At 41.7% G+C, this 18,458-nt stretch overlaps 1 protein-coding gene across 3 annotated transcripts in view; it reads right to left on the reverse strand.

Moving 5' to 3' along the window:
- Positions 1–18,458, reverse strand: part of gpat2 (glycerol-3-phosphate acyltransferase 2, mitochondrial) — a 106,894-nt gene that overhangs the window by 74,864 nt on the left and 13,572 nt on the right. For all 3 annotated transcript variants that reach the window (XM_030358267.1, XM_030358266.1, XM_030358268.1), the window contains exon 2: positions 8,580–8,672. The gene's annotated coding sequence lies outside the window, so the exon portion shown is untranslated. The remainder of the gene's footprint in view (positions 1–8,579; positions 8,673–18,458) is intronic.

Consider the following 18,458-nt stretch of genomic DNA (forward strand, 5'->3'; position numbering starts at 1 on the left):
TCCCAGCATTCATTGCGGTTTTATCTAAATATCACGCAAACAAAACAAGCAACTGGATTATTCAGTTTTCCCGTTTTGATTTAAAAAACAGAAAAATACTGTTTATTTGTATATTCCTTTCGCCCTTTTTCGGCTTCATATTCATGAATATAAAATGTTGAAGAGCACATTAACATGTTGACTAATGTCAAGAGGGCCTTACTTTTGATACAACATGTGGGAGTGAGCTTTTGTTTGACACTGTTTCAATTATACATTCATTTAAAGAGATATTTATTCAACATGTGTATGGACGGTCATTATGAACAAGCAGCAAAAAAGCAAAAGAACATTCCAAATTCAATGGTAATTGAGTGTGCTATTTGACCCAACGTTCTTCGTATACTTGTTCAATATACTAATCAATAAATCAGTGTTGGCTATGGAACTGCTATTGGTATCCCCTCCCCCCTTCTGAGTTGTTTTGACTTTCGTTCCATGTCATGCCTCACTGAGACTAATCAATAAGAAAGGTGTAATAGGTAAATATTTACAGAAGGGATCATTATAATAATAATAATAATAATAATACATTTTATTTATAACGCACTTCATTAAGCAACAGTTAAATGTGTGTGGCGTGGTGAGGGAAAATCAAGACTAAACAAGATCAATTTATCAATTCATTAATTGATCTCAATTGACCTAGTTGCAGATATCAATTGACTAATCAAAGACATTCATACTGTAACTCTAAGCTGAATGCTAAAGGGTAGGGCTCGGCGATATGGACCAAAACTCATATCGATATTCTTTGTTCGAATGGCAATATACGATATTATAACGATATTTAGAATAAAACGGGTAAAGTGTAGTTTTAACTCCACGCCACAAGCATTCACCATCAACCGTTTATTTAGGTTCTGTTTAATTTTTTTTTGTTCAACGAAGTACAGCTGTGCTTTAACAACAGTTGAACGCCGGTCATTATCGGGAAAATAAGGCTTATTAATAGGGCTTATTTTCGATAATGACCGGCGACGTTCTATTACATTACATTATCCCGCTTATTATACGGCTACTTGCCTGAACGAAAAAATAACTTCATGGTGTGTCTTTTCAGCAGAGAAATAGTCCGCCAAAGACGTTGACGTTAGCATCGAAGGCGCTGGGGCTGACAAGTTAACGGACTACTTGCGGAGTGATGCCAAAGACGTCATTAGATGCAAAAATTCCTTTGTTTTCCTTGACGTTGGTCAATTATACTTGGCAACGGTGAATTATCAAATATAAATTCACTGCCGGAAGTTGTGAAGGGCCCATGCAATTGAACGGGGCGTTCCACGGCAATGAGAAGAGTCGTGTAATAAAAAACAATAGTGAACCCGCACAGGGGACACGGTTACTCCAGGGCCGATGCTCTCTCGGGGGCAACACCCTTCACTTTGACCGGCAGTGGGTCTGCTTATAGGTCGGAATATGGTCGGTATGAAGCGCCCCCCGATTCTTGACAGGCTGGGTACTTTGTTCTTACACACAACCGGACTCGTTCATGACTTCACTAAACTGACACGCACGCTACCGCTCGCTCTCCTCGCTCTTCCACTCACTCGCTGACGACACACACACACACACGCACACACATTGCCAGTGATATGCGTACGATGCTTTCTCGTGCGCACACGACACTTTCTTGTGAGCACCAGATACTTTCTCGTGCTCACGAGAAACGTTAGAAACATTATTTTACCCCATGTCCCTTTACGGGTTCCGTACTCTCTACCACCAAGTTTTTGTTCGAAGTTTGTTGTGATGCGTAACGTGGGTGGGAGAACACTACGTACATTTAAGGGGCGGGGTTACTCATTGCTCATTGCAAGGGGGGTTGGTTGTTTTCTTTTCGCTCGGTTCTAGCCCTACTGTCGATACGGAGAACCGAGCGAAAAGACTACAACCAAACATAAACATGTCCGGTTCCGGTTTCAATGGGATTTACGGAACGCCAAATAAAACACAACAGAAACTGTATTTCGCTATGATACTTGATGATGTTGTTAATACCAGAATTTTCCTTTAAACATGCGCTGATCACGTGAACGCACAACTTTTTTTTTTATCAGCCGATCCGCGGATCACTTGCGTCCCGAACCGTGAGGGTTCATCCGTACGGATCACGGGTAACCCGTGAACCCTTACACCACTATTATATAAATACCCATATATAATATTATTATTACTATTATTATTATACTATTATTATATTATTATTATTTACGCAAACGGCAACAATCCCTTCTCCTCCATGCTGTGGTTCAGTCTGACAGCTCATTGGTCAATGGGCAGCAGCTCATTTGCATTAAAGCTACAGACACCAGAAACATCGCATTCTGAAGGGACTGAAACAGAGGGGAATAGCGGTAGGCGAGATTTTATTTCCTAAAAGCTATTTCCAGCAAACAGCTTCAAAAACATGTTTTCTGGAACTCAAATACTATGTTACTTGTTGTGAAAACGCCATAATGTGTCTCCTTTAATGGTAAATATCAAGCAGAACCAAAATCAACGCTTGAGGAAAAAAAGTTTTAACCACACAAACTATTTTAGATACAAAAGTTGTTTACCAAGTCATAAAGAAAGACTGAGAGGAGGGAACACTGGTTGTGGTGCTGGTGGTCTAGGGTGAAAGATCAACAGATATTATTAGGTACATATGTACCCACAAGACCCAAAATGCCAAGCCCATGTCTCCTGGCAGGCAGAGTGTGACACGATGTGCAGTAGGGAGAGAGAATGGCAGCATTGTCTCTGCGAATATGCTCGAGGATGAACGAGAAGTTTGCTGAAGTGGAATGGAGCAGGACAAGTCAGACGTTCTGCCTGAGGCTGAGTGGTTCAGCAGTCAGTCACACCTCGGAAGGTAATAGGGGAGAGAAGGAGGCAAGTGGGATTAAACAGAGAGAGTGTCAGTTGACTGTGCGGTGGTCTGCTCAAATACAGCCGCACAAACATTGCTTTCAATGCAAGCACTCTGGCTGGAATTCAAACTAGGGATGCACCGATATGAACATTTTGGCCGATACCGATTTTTGCTGTTATGGCTGATAACCGATATTTACAGATATCGATATGTTTTCAAAAAAAAGTTTCTGAGATAAAATGTTTTACAGTATGAAAATCATGCAAACTGAATTTTTGAATGTCTTCCTTCATTTTCAAAACGTGTTTGACTTCCAAATAACAAGGTTACAGGGCAACCATAAAACATAAGTAACCAACCTTTACCAACCAACCTATACTCTAGGGCAGGTGGCCGCAACTGGCGGCCCACGCCGCAAGACATAATATCTGGCCTGCCAGATTATTCTGAAGTTATATTAATATATTTTTTTTTTTAGAATATCAAATATCTATATCTGTTAGCTTAAAGGTAAAGGGCCGGATACAGTGAACTTTCTTTTCTTTCACAACCGTTTTTGATTTTAAATGTAAATTTCAAATCCTGCAACTACTCCCAGAAGGTTAGAGATACACTCGTCACGGTCAGGCGTAAGCTGCGAGGGGCTGAGCGGGAGTTAATGGAAACTATATTAAATTAAACGGAACTCCCCTCTATGGCCTATATACAACAACCATGGCGACACAACTGGGTGTGTCGCCATCCTTGTACAGAATGAAGAGGTGCTGTACCAAAACGTTATTATAATTTGCATAAAAAAAATAAAAAAACGCTCATAAAATAATTTGGGTCGCACATAAATTGACAGGGTCGGTCGGAAACCGGAACCAAACAAAAAACATTTTTAGGCCTTGCGAACCAGACGTTCATGTTTTTTCCCAGGCTATTAAACATGTTGCAATCTATACGGCCTGATTATGTCATTATTTAAGTTAAATAGCCTAATAAGAAGCGATAATAGGATATTTGACCGAAAACGAAACCTACGCAGGTCACTTTGACCGGCACCGTTTTTTCTAGCGGGAACGCTGGTTAGTGCTACCAACTATTTGAATTGCTATTATTTATTTGAAATTAATATTTTCAAATACGTAAGCCTAAACCACAAAAGTAGTTGAGTGTTTTTGCCTTGAATCAGTTCAGTGTTCCAAATTATTTGTTATTAAATGTTAAATTAAGTTAATTGTTATATAAGTTTTGTTTAAATAAAATGCTTTTCAAATTAAAAATAATCGTGGGATGTATCGAACTCGAAATCGTGATAAAAACCGAATCGTGAATTGGTGTATCGTTACAGCCCTAATAAATACCAATGACTCGAGTGTCCAATCAACTCCAACTTTCCGTGCAGTCTTTGGAAAAAATTCTATTTTCTCAGTAATGGCTTCACGAACTAGAAAAAGGCATGGTTTGTATTTGGAAAGCTAAACAACACAGTTTCAAGATTTTCTTTTTGCATCCTCACATGCCGATGATATAGAACAATAGGTTGAACCTTCGCTGGATTGTTAATGTCACCCCCATGTTAGAGAGACATGGGCTCCATTTTCAGAGCGGGATGTATCTCATGAAAGCGGAAACCCAGACAACTTGCATGCATGGAACTTTTGAAGGAATTTGACGTCTTCTTTCAAAAGGTACAATCCTCCATCAAATGCACCAAGCAAATATAATGTTACATTTCTTCAGAAATATGTTGATACAAAGCACTATGAGTCTTTATTTGACTCACTAATTACATGGGGGTCGTGAAGTAATTGCTGTCCAACAAGTTAATTCACAGAATTCCAGAATTCAATGAGTTACTTTCCGCTGAACTCGACAGATATGGTGGCCGCGCATTCCACCCGCAAGTGCTAGTTGATACATGTTTTCTTCGGGCAGATCATTTTATAAAAGCATAGCCGATCAAAGCTGTCGCACTCTACAGCCCTGCAGAATGCCGAACAAATTAGGAAGAATGAAATGAATTGCTTAGGCAAAGACATGATCACTAAGTCAATAGAGATAATGTGACTTGAAATGTATGCGATTATGTTTCATTATCTCCGCTTTGATTTTGAAAGCCATTGGCCACATTGACGTAAACAAGGCATGTCATTTCAACCCCAAATTGTTAAAAGCTATGCAAGGCCGTCTGGAGCAACCAGCATGAGGCATAATCAGCATAATCAACCAGCATAATCAATGATTGTAAAAGCAAAACTATATACATGGATTCATATATATCCAAATAAAGATGAATAAAATGAGAGGCCTTTGCACATAATAAATGAGAATCATTTGAATCATATTTGTAGGTGGGGAGCATTTATTCGGTAGATCTGTGCTCAATATAATTTACGAGATCTACTGTCATAATAATGACCAAGTCCCTACAGGTAAAGTATAAATGTTCATGTTAAACTTTACGCATTATGATTCTATATTTGATTATCTCTGCTTTGACTTTGAAAGCCTCTAGCCAGATTGACGTAAACAATGTACGTCTTTTCAACCTCAAATTGTTTAAGAGGTTTTCTAACATTAATATGAGTTTCCCTAGCCTACCTATGCTCCCCCAGTAGCTAGAAATTTCGTTGGGTATAAAACGAGCACCAGGCATTCTGCTCCGCCTTTGAAAAAACGAAGCTCAGACGTGCCGTTTTGGAATTTTCCCTGCATGTCGTCATAAGACAGATGAGATGCCAAAAGAGATGCCACCACCCCTTTTCTCTGCCTTGCCAGCCCAGAGAATTTGGCCCGCCAATGAGACAATGAGCTACGACCGACCGAGCGATGTGTGTGTGTGATTACACACACTGTAACGCAAGTGTTGTCACTTCTTTGTGATTTGGATAACCGCTCTGCTGTTGGTGTTATGGCGCATAACACGTGGGTTCTTTGACGTCTCTGGTATTTCCACAACGAGACTGTAGTTGGGGTTACCTCAGCCATGGTTGAGAAGGAATTGGGGGAAAGGAACTTTGGGTTTGACTCCCTAAAGTACATGGACTGCGGCATGGAGGAGAAAGGGATTGTTGCCCGTGGTTGTCTCCCGCCGGAGCTCCGCTGCCTGCTGCCCGCTGCTGCGAGCCACCACCACCGCAAAGCATCAACGTCCGGCAGCCGGCAGCCGGCAGCGGGCAGCAGGCAGCGGGCGGTTCAGTCTACTTCAGATTGATGTGGAAGAACCAGAGACGTTGGAGAACCCGGCGCAGTCGTTTGAGATTCATATCGTCTGGAGGCGCACCCAGCTTTTGGCCATGACAATATATATTATATGATATAAACAGCTATGCATAATATGATATTATTTAGATATCGAGCTCCAGGACTGATTAAGCGTCATGCGTTGGTGCGTCAAAAGTTAAATTTTTTGAATTTTTTGAACTCCGCGCGTTGGTGCGTAGGGCGCGTTATTTAGGTGCGTAAAATGCGCCTAATAATATTTTTTACAATGCTAGTCAATGGGAGGACAGCAAGGACGTCTGGCCATTACTTTTTTTTTGGGTCATTACTTTTTTTTTTAAACCGATAACTGATAACTTTCAGCTCCTAAAGGCCGATACCAATAACCGATAACACACCCACATATACATATATATGATCATGACCCAAGATCATGACACTATGAAAAAACAAACACTTTTGACTAACAAACACAAACAAGCTTCGGCGGCAGTCCGGCAGTGTACTCCGGGAGCTGAACTGTGGCCGAAGCTTTCCGACTGCTCCAGCGGGTGTACTCCCGGAGCTGAACTGCCGCCGAAGCTGGCAGGTTCGGCGGGTGTAGGTCTCGGCGGCAGGCCGGCAGCTCCGGCGCTCTCAGCTCCCGGAGTACAATTTCTCCTCCATGTCGCGGTTCATGGACCTCAGAGTCAAGGCCAAAGATCCTTTCCCCCAATTGCTCTCAACCATGGCAGAGATATCCCCCACTACGAGTCTTTACTTGTGTGGAAGTGCCAGAGATGTCAGACGTAGTCTTTATTAGGGATGCACCGAAATGAAAATTCTTGGCCGAAACCGAAACCGAATACCGAATGTGGCTTTTGCTGTTGTTCATTTTGCTTTTATTTTTCACCATTGCATAATTCAAACAATTAAATGTCCTCAATAAACTTTTTGGTCTTGCTTTTCAATAAAGAAAATCAATTACAAATTTGATACAAAATATTTATTTAATACTGAACGTTTTCTAACATTCCAGCAGACCTTATAGCAAGAATTTAAGAACAATTTACCTTTAAATAAATGAGTAAAACAAATATATATTTTTTTTTTATAAAAAAAAAAAAAAATAGGTGTATTTTTTTCGGCCTTTTTACTCCTTCGGCCGAAACCGAAAATGATGTTTTGCGCCATTTTCGGCGGAACATTTTCGGTGGCCGAATATTCGGTGCATCCCTAGTCTTTATGATTAATTATATCATCCGAGGCGCATATAGCTTTTGGCCGTGAAATTAGATAAAATATTATATAAATACCCATACATGATATTATATTATTATATGATATAGATATAGAGCTCCAGGAGTCCGCAAACGTCAACAATCACTTCTCCTCCATGCTGTGGTTCAGTCTGACAGCTCATTGGTCAATGGGCAGCAGCTCATTTGCATTAAAGCTACAGACACCAGAAACAGCGCATTCTGAAGGGACTGAAACATTGGGGATTTTTTTTTTCCTAAAAGCTATTTCCAGCAAACAGCTTCAATTTTTTTTTTTTCTAGAACTCAAATACTATGTTTACTTGTTGGGAAAACACCATAATATGTCTCCTTTAATATCGTAAACATTTGGGAATTTCCAAAATCTAATTGTCAGCACATCTCATCTTACATGGCCCTTGTGCCATCGGTTGGGTGTCATTACCATGAACCGTAGGATGAGGGTGAAGGAATGATAATAATTGAAATTATAATAACACTGTGTAACACTGCAACTAAACAGTTAATAACGAGGTGGCGTTGACTCAACCACATAGCCACAGGTTCCCATAAGGAAAATCTTGTTAAAGAAATATCAAACAATGCAATCATTGTCGACAAAATGTGTCCTAGAAAAAGGGACACTTCAAAAAGACAGGATGTGGTGTACGCAAATTCAATTAAGTTTCATTGTTATGTGCAGTGGAGAAAAATAGGGCTGTGGCATTGGAGCCCCTGTGCAATACATTCCTGGTGAAACCCTGTAAGAAACGACCCTGAAAAATCCTCAGATGTAAAGACTAGTTCTGACCTTTCTGAACTTGACTTTCTAAATTCTGGTCAAAACTAGGTCTCGCTCTGACCTAGTTCTTACCTTTTCCTTCTTAATTCCATTCCATTAATGAAATAAGTGTCTTCCATCATTCAGGGAGCGACAGAGAGGTCAATTGTCACCCACAGACATCGCTTTTTGCCGAAAACAGAATAACGCTTTCTCCCTCATAGTCCCATTTGTGTACTGTTGCCATGGTCACTTGTAGCATAGCAACAAAGTGATTATTTCAATACACACTGCATAGACCAGCCTTGGACCCCTCACCAGTCCTTGAGAATGGCCCCGGTTGGAGAGGTCCATGTGTGAACTTTAGTACATGCTTCTGTAAGAACAAGCGAAAGGGCAGAAAATACTCACATGCACGACTGTGATTTTCTTGAGGGTGACAGAAAAGGCTTACCTTCTTCCACAGATGAGGATTAGGAGTAGCTCGGTAATCAGGGATGTCTTCACTGAAAGAAATCGGACAGACGGACGGCCGCACCCCCAGTAGCTAGGGTTAGGCACGCACGCACGCACGCACGCGCACACACACACACACACACACACACACACACACACACACACACACACACACACACACACACACACACACACACACACACACACACACACACACACACACACACACACACACACACACACACACAGAGGAGTGGATTACTATTTGCTTCAACAGCATAATAAACAAATCAATATCAAAGCAAGACAATCCCATATTAATGCTTGGTCGCACCTCAGGTTAATTAGCCGACTCCGGTCAGCAAAGCCCTGAATTGCTGATGGTTCTACCGTTTTTTTTTGCAAGTTTATCCTGTGGTGTGGGTTATGTTAAGAGTATGCACGATCCGATGTCCTTAAGTGTGGGGGGAACCCTGACGACAGCCGAGAAGCATGCAGTTGATTGTCACATGTGAACGACGATAGCCAAATGGGAGCCACGCTGACTTGATGTAATCCCAACAATTCATCAAGTAATCATAACAGAAGCCTTGGTGGCAAAACCAAAAGTTGGGTGGTCCTCCGTAATGGAGGAACAGCTTGTAGAGTATGAAATGTTCAGAAAAAACATTTGCAGAAGCTTGCACAGCTATTTCCTCCTGACAGTCATTGCCCAAGCTTTTTATACTAAAGTCACGATTTTGATCGCAAGAGTTTGGTTTGATTTCCTGTTTTGTATATCGTGACTGGGTTCTTTTGAAATGGAATCGGTTAGTGTCTGGTATTCTTAGATGGCAAGATTTTTCCTTCCACACACATTAATTGTATCTTTATCGACGATTAAGTGGGGAGTCTCAGGATTTTCAATATTGAAAAATCATCGAGTGGGTACCCAGCATAACGGCTATCCATTAGTCTTAACATAACTTGACAAATAGATATGGATGGCTGTGTTCTTAATCAGTAGGCTGCTGTTAGCCTGGGAAGCAGACAATCTCGCGAGGTCATGTTTCATATGGTCTGCAGATAAGGTCCCCTCTTGGGGTGCCGCGGTATAGGGCTGCACGATAAATCGTTATAAAATCGCGATCTCGATTCACCCCTGTGTCGATTTAAGTTTTAAATTAAATCGATTAATTCGATTCTCTTTTTTTTATGAGCCGAGTCCGACTGACAAACGCGATGGTTTAATAGCACTCCCAAGCGCGCTCTCCCTTCTAGGTTCTGAGAAGGGCTTCACCCTCAGCCAATGACGAAGCGCCTTTTAGTCACGTGTTTCACTCGTTGCGCAGCGGAGAGCGCAGTAGTTCGGAAAGCTAGCTAGTGCGAGTGCAACATGAGATAAACAGTGAAGACAAAATGGATGTTGATGATGAGGACCCAGCTACTAGCGGCGCGAATCAGCCAACCTCTCAGACACAAACGGAACTCATTCCAAAAAAAGGCTTGCATTCGGTGGTGTGGAAGTATTTCGGCTTTAAGCAAAACGACGAGAGTCAGTCTAGAGTGATTTGCAAGACATGCTTTGCGATCGTTGCAGCACCGCAAAGTAACACGACTAATCTATACCAGCACCTCAATCGTCACCCCAAAGTGCAATATGATGAAGCTGTACAAGGCAAGAAGAAGTCTGAAAGTCGTCTAACAACAACACAGACATCCATTACTGACACCTTGTACAAGGCAAGGCATTTATACAACGGGGGACCTAAATCCAGCGATCTGATTGGTTCCCAACTGTTGTATAATGAGCGTATACATAACTGCTATGACGCCCGATCATTTTGTGAAAGTTTGCATATCACTCCGCGCCTGGAAGTAGAAACAGTTACAAAGTAAAACATATGTTGGATGATGGAGAGCGTGTAAATGTTGTTACTCCGGGATTGAGCGAGGCGATGGAGAGACTAATGAAAGCTTAGGCACACGGCGAGTGAACTGCTCCATAGGATAAATTGCCGGCGAACCGCTCTATCGGAGCCTTCTCTCGGAGGGACGCTAAAGTGTGTTGCATAGCGACCGTCGATGCATAGCGGCAGCCAGGAGGGACTACTTTTTTGTATTCTTTAAGAAAACGGCTACTTTGACTTTCTTGGTTTCTTTTTAAATGTAGTGTGTCTATGACTTTCGTTTCGCCATAACAGTAACCGTTGTATAAAAGCAATAGATCACTTCAGTCAGTGGCATGTGCTCATTATACCACTGTGAAGGGGGTCGCCGGCCCTCCGCTGCGCGTCGGGGCCGGAAAACGCCCCTTAACAGTGGTATAATGAGCACATACCACAGCCTGGTGTGATCTATTGCTTAAGTATAACTACAAACAATGGATCAAACATAGTGAAGGCTATCTCCATCAACCACTGGACCAGACTCCAATGATTGGCCATAGGCTACATCTGGCAATTGGTGAGTTGTTACTCTACTTGTTCTACTACTTGTTGCTACTCTAGTTAATCTAATACTAATACTAATAATAATTAGGGCTGTCAAGCGATTAAACAAAGCATCACAAGTCCTAGGGCTAGGGCTCAGTAGTGTTTCCATCGGACCGAGGGTGCGGAGGAGGGTGAGGGGGGCTATTTTGACCTAAGGCACTAGGATATTTTTGATCTATATTCGCCAAAAATATCTATTCCACCATATGGTTGACATTGGATGACATTCCTGAGATTCTAAACTTTCAAACGGTGTATGACATGACTATAACACTCAACTGTATGATGCCGAAAATTGACCCAGCATGTTGGGGGGAAGGGCTGGTGTAACGAAAACTTGCCCGCCGGCGGGATTTGACCGTTAAAGGTTGTATAGGTGATTTGCTTTTTTGGCCATTTTTGCAAAATTACTTGAAATCCTTATCATAACCCGCTTACAGCCACTGAGTTAGAAGTACTGACATGAAAATTAAACAAGTCAATCATCTGTGGAACGGGCAGGGCTCGAAAAACTCCAGCCAATCATTTCCATTGCCACCGAGTTGCATTGGACAGTAAGTACGTCAATCAAACGGTCGTACTGCACTCCCCCTCCCCCGCGCCCCGCGCGCGACCCCTTCGTGCAGTACTCGTGACCCAGAGCTCGTGACCCAGAGCAAGCTCCTGTTTGTTGTTATCCTGCGGTAGCTACTGGAACTAGTTAATCCACATTTGGACCTAGCAGTAGAAGACAATTTCCATGGCAGACAAGACGCCACCATCCCCACCACCACCACCACCACCACCAGCAAAGAGAAGGAAAACTCTTTTTCAGAGAGTAATTGATAATAAAAACGCTGAAAGAGAAAAACTGAAATCAAGAATAATCCTAGGCGCTGCTTTCGAACGTTGGCGGCAACTGAAGGACGAGAAGGGTCTAAAAACCGATGCTTGTGTGGCGGTTGACCTAGTTTCAAAGTTTATACCGTTTATACTCGGTAATACCGGTGTGGAGACGAGTGTATTACTCGGTGTGAAAATGTCCACACCGCGGCAACCCTAGTGAAAACCAGGACTTCCAATACAATTATATGAAACAAACATACATTTTCTAAAAATAGTAATGATTTATGTGACCGTTTAATGTTTATAACATCTGGTCCAACCATAGCAGCGAGAACGTATTCTCAGCAGGGGGTGCTGGGAAAAAAAAAAACTCAGCCTGCACTAGACTCGCAACTCGTTACATTGATAAAAAAAGATGTATAGCAGCGCAGCTCAATTACACCAGTGCATGCGCGGACAGTTGAAAATCGATCGTTCACATCCAGCTGCTCACAGAACAAGTTTAGCGCACCACCGCTACCCTCACACTTTTTCATATAACCTTTTTTCAGCACTAGGTCATATGAGCATTAAATAAATGCTGCGTCTCAAAATGCCTTGGACAGCAGCGAGGATGACTCGCTTTGCCACGGGCCGAAACAGTTCGGAGCGACCACAGCCAGAGCGAACACAGCGGGGCAGAGGAGTGTCAGGAATAGTCTTTGGTGTACACATCAGTACGGCCTATTTGCACTACTGTTTAGTGGCAATGCAGTGTTTTATTCGATGCCTTTTTATTTTCGTATATTATTTCAATGAATACAATTTATTTATTCATAAAAAACGGATCTGGTCTTCAAATCTTTTTTCCAAATATAGGTCGTCTTACAATGGGGTTTGTGTTTATATTCGGACCAATACGGTACAGCGGGCGCTCACATGACGTTAAGCATTTCCTGGTGCATAATGTGACGCTTCAGAACCTAAAATCCCGTTTCTCCCCTTTGACACGACAACACATAACCGGCGTTTTCAGAAATCTCCACTTTGGCCGGAGTTTTTAGAAATGATCGTTTTCTGTGATAAGACAGGGCCTCGGACAGGGGGTGTTGCAGCACCCCCAGCACTCCTACTTCCCGCGGTACTGGGTGCAACTTACAGCTGAATGTAGTGCCATGTTGTTAAACGAAAACCTACGCTAGCCTGGCTCGCTCTCGCGCATCTCTGTTCGCGCTCGTGCATGATTGCGCGTCCAGGTACTTGGAATGGGTGGAGTCAGAGTCAGCGTTGAAGGAGAGGGGGTAGGACCATTTGAGTTGTGTATTTTCAAAATCTGCTGGCGTTTCGCAAATCACCTACCCAACCTTTAAGTGGTAAAAAAAAAAAAAAAAAAAAAAATTTTTGTTATCTGTGAGAAGAAAATCGTGGCAGAAAATCGTGATATCGATTCTAAGCAAAAAACGTATACGTATTACCGGTGTTACCGGTGTTCAGGCCAACACCGATTATTCGGTGTTGCACACCGGCAAGTTATTTTTTATTATTTTTTTCCAGTAATAAAAAAAAATCGCCGTCATCTTTAGGCCTATTTGATAAAAAAATAATTTGGCAGTTTGTCTTTGCACTGTTTTATTTTTGATGTGTTTTTCTTCAAAAAAAAAAAATACAAACCTAATAGATAGGCTACCTAATAAAGCGTTGGAACACACAAGACCGAACCATAGCAGCGCCGGAAAACAAACCCCGCGAAGCCCTACGAGAGCTCCCCGCGCTACGGCCATCCGGAGGCGCACAGAGCTTTTGGCCGTGATATTATTATATAGAACGTTATAAGATGCAGTCAACGAGATTTGCCGCACTGCCAGACGCTCTCACCGAGTGTGAGAGGAGAGTTGACGGAGAAGATGGCGGTTGACCTAGTTTCAAAGTTTATACCGTTTATACTCGGTAATACCGGTTTTGACACAAGTGTATTACTCGGCGTGAAAATGTCCACACCGCGGCAACCCTAGTCCCCTCCCATACAAAATGAGCTCACCCTTGATTCATCTGGTTCCCATGCTACAGCAGCCTACTCTCTGATAATTACATTTTCACACAATATACATGTATAATGACTGGTTTACGTTGAAGAGAATGCAGTGGTCCAATTAACACATGATATGAACACACACACACACACACACACACACACACACACACACACACACACACACACACACACACACACACACACACACACACACACACACACACACACACACACACACACACACACACACACACACACGTTTATTATATAACATAGCTGCCGTGGACATTAGTCTAAATTTCAATATTATCATCACTGTAAACAATTTTGTTAAGGGCAGTCCATATCATTATGCAATAGCAAAAGGCGGCGGGTTTTAGCAACATGAGAGACTACTCTGGGGCAAATTGGTGGACAATGCTGATGACGGGAGAGTTGTGAGGGATGGGAGAGAGATGAGAGAGCACACACCATGCCTCAGTGCTCTTCTAATTGCTTGGCACCAACACTACTATGACGCAGGCAACGGTACTTACTGACACATGGGCTTGAATTCTGCTTTGATCACATTGCAGAAGAGCGCCCGTGAAACTTCTTTTGACCCCCCCCCCCACCTTTGAAACGCCTTTATCAACATGGGGATTTAGGAAAAGACAAGTGTTTCTACACACCCCTGCACGCGTTAGTTAGGGTACGCCAGAGATGGATTAGTTTCTGAAACCGCAAGCTGCACGTACAGGCTGTGATCCCTGCCTCTCCACCGGAGGGTGAAATGACATGATACCTTGGATCCTGTGGGAGCTTCAACACAAGGGCTTTCACACAGAGCTCGCACACCGATTCAGTCGCTCTTGTGCTTTACTCATGTCCGTCTCTCTCCGAACCTCAACCCTCGTCCTCATGTCATCATTTGTGTCTAAATATATATGGGAGGACTGTTAAACCCATGCTCAGCTCAACTCGGAGATGGATCTGTGCCGGACACGCGTTTGTCAGACAAATAATTCCAAGGACTGGATGAAAAGTATTCCTATACAGTGGCAGCTATAATGTCGGATCATAACCATGTTTTGCAATTAATGAAATGCATTAAGCTGTAAGTGGATCGTAAAAAATTTTTTTTTTCTTTTCATGATAAAGATGTATACAATACAGCTCCTACATCAAACTGTTGTTCAAGATCTAAAATAAAAATGTTGCAAAACCTCCTCCCAGTCTACACTTTCTATCCATGAACATCCCAGTTGAACTTGCTGCTCTTGGGCATGTAAGGGGTTTCAGAAGAAGGTTTGGCACACATTTGCATTCATCAGTATTTTCTAAGCATAAAAAGAACAGCATTTTTCTAACACCATAATTGGAACATTATAATTGTTTGCCTGAGGCCTACTAATAAACCAGTTTTATGTTTAGTGTTACCTCATCATGTTGAATAAAACAACTTCAAACCATAGCCGTTAGTACTACAGCGAGAGGCAAGATAAAAAGCCAGAGGTAAACTTGAACTAGAAATGGAAAACATAAAGTTAGCATAGAATAACAAAAACAGAAGTGTCTTCAGGCTATCACTTGAGAAATAAGATCACTGGCACTCCCCCCCCCCCCCCCCCCCCCGTGTTGGATCAGAATGACATGTTTACTGTAACATTTTAACAGTAAATGGAATATATATTGATTATAACAAAGTACGAATCCAAAAGTCTTCTGTCAAGTATGTTGCATGATGTCCCTGACAACACAGACCAAGGAAAGACTTTTGAAGGAAAATGGAAAGGACAATGCTCTTCGGCAAAATCGGTACGACAACATTTTGTTGCAAAAATGATATAACCAAGGGATGCCGTAGTCGTGCAGCCAGGGAGGTGGTAACGAAGATAGTTTGATCACCAATACCATGGTCCTGTAATCCTTAAGTATGGTTGTCATTTGAAGAAACGTTTTTTCTAAGGATTTTGAAACTGTATGCATGGATGTGCGTGTGCTTGTATATAGGCCTTAGGCTTTTACTGGCCTGATTTATCGAGAAGTAGGAGGAAATAGAATCATGGTTGATGCTCTACAGTTAATGCACAGGGCAGCGGGCAGGAATAGCGCGGAGCCCTGCAGGACACTAACTCACATGAAATGTACCACAACCATAAATTATCTACCTCACTGGATCACTGCCGGAGTGGTTACACGTTTGAGTGGCTGTATATGTGGAGAAAATATTGGAAAGACATAAAGACAGTAGGCAGTGGACCGCAACATTACATTAAGGCATGAGGGCCTGAAGGCCTTGCTTTAAGATTGACTTTTTGTCCTCCGATGCACTTTTTAAATACTTTGTTTGTTCTGAAGAAACTAATTGGTAATCGTTGCTTGATTAAAAAACGGTTGTTCTTTAAAACTCACTTTGAAATATGCTGTAAGAAATGAACAGTCATGCTCACAGACACATACTCAAGACCTGCATTAATCCCATAAATCAGTTGAAAATGTATTTATTTTGTGGAAAATCCAAACCAAGAGGGCCATAATTATCTACTGAAGTACATTATGAAGCAAAGATGGTAACATTTTCAGATGGTGGCTGGTAAACGACCAACATAGTTTTTGCATTATTTTCACTGCTGTTTTTTATGACCACCATTGTGTCCAACAACTATTTCCAAAAGCCATTTAGAATTTTTCTTTTTAATATACATATATTCATTGGTATTTAAGCCTTTATGGACACAAGAGTAAATTGAGACGGAACGTTGGGTTAAGAAATGTAGGGAATGACACTGCAGGTCTTTCTCAAAAATGAGTCGCATATGAGGTTCCCTCATATGTCAGAGCAGGAACTGGTGATTAAAGGAGCCTAACGAGGAGCCTAACAGCAGCTAATTTGGCATTATTATGAATTCAGCTGGATCTATTCTGATAAGATATATTTTATTTTATACATAATATATATTTTGCAGCCATTTTTGCCTCAAACTTTGTTTTCAGTCAAAAGTACAATACATTCATATATACATGTATAAAGGGCTGATGTGGGTAGAATACTTTTGGCATTCAAATTAAGAGTTTCTCTTTCACAGAAAAGTATATATCATGACATAAATGTTCAAACAACCGCTTATGGTAAATAACACATACAGGAAATGAGTTTTGATTTGTCCCAAGAGGGCTCTAACAGTAATCTTTATCTACTCTACAGAACTGTACAGGAAGTGCTTAGCTAACTAATATCTATATCATCTTCTTAGTTTAACAGCATTCCTCAATAATAATTAAAACAAACATCCGGCACCCGTAAAAACTTTCCCCTTCTTATAGAAATGTGATAGGCTTCTGCTTAAATATTTGTCTTAAATATATTGCCTCTCAAGCCCTTCGAAAATGTGACTTGTACTGTGTGACTAGTGTGCGTCTATGGTGATTAAGGGCTAAACAAATAAAATTGACTTGAGTTAACCCGACTTAAGCTGCAAGAAAATAAAGTGTCAGGACAACTTGTGTTAAAATGAAAGCCATCTAGGCTGGTATGATATAAGGCTCAGACACGCCTAGCTTGGCAGAGACTGTGCATAAATTGTGTCCGACTCTGTACGGGGGCTTTTATTGTGCCGTGTGAGGGAAATCAGTGTTTACAGTCAACAGATTGGCTAACTGGCACTCGATTCTGCCCAGGGTCTGTCAATCTGTCGGTTCAATATCGATAGACTGTGACTTTGTCTCCTTCATTCGCAAGCAGCCTATTGTTATAACTGACTGGAGCAGCTATCACACACAATTTGCACACTCGTTATCACTGTGAGATCATTTTAGCAGTGTACACACACACACACACACACACACACACACACACACACACACACACACACACACACACACACACACACACACACACACACACACACACACACACACACACACACACACACACACACAAATAAGTGTCAATCCATAATGAACCACGAAAGAGAGATAGAAGAAAATAAATGGAGATCAGAGTCCTCCATCCTATTACTGCTGTGATCCTCTTTAAGTATTGGTTAAAGTTAAAAATGAAATGCCATACAGTTCTGTAAGCAGTGTATTGTTGTGCTGGGTGGATGGCCTGGGGAAAGGCCTCTCAGAACCCCCATCCACCCACACACCGACACCCACTCACCTCTCCCCCCGGGGAGAATGTCCAGCAAAGAAAAAAAGAGCACAAGAAGACCACATGACGGGAAGCACAGGCCTAAACAAAATTCAGGATTAATGGAGGATATTTGAATTTTCGGGGTTCCGCAATATTGTTTAGATGTTTTGATGGTGTAGATTTGCCTTCCATCAGCAGTTGAAATCATCTATATTTGGCACATTGAAACTCTGGAATAGATTTGGCAGTCTTTGACTTTAACTCATTAATATATTATTCTTAAATACTTTTTAATTGATTTGAATTGTCGGGAATACATATTATGAAGAAAACCTAGCCAATAAGTGCCCAACCAAGCAAAGCTGTATTGGCTTTTTATAAAGTGTGACACGTTTCTGCGTCCAACTACCATAAACCGCAATTAGAAGTATATGTTTATCTCTTCCACAT

Source organism: Gadus morhua, chromosome 6, assembly GCF_902167405.1.
Source record: "Gadus morhua chromosome 6, gadMor3.0, whole genome shotgun sequence".
In the NCBI taxonomy this organism is placed as follows: domain Eukaryota; kingdom Metazoa; phylum Chordata; class Actinopteri; order Gadiformes; family Gadidae; genus Gadus; species Gadus morhua.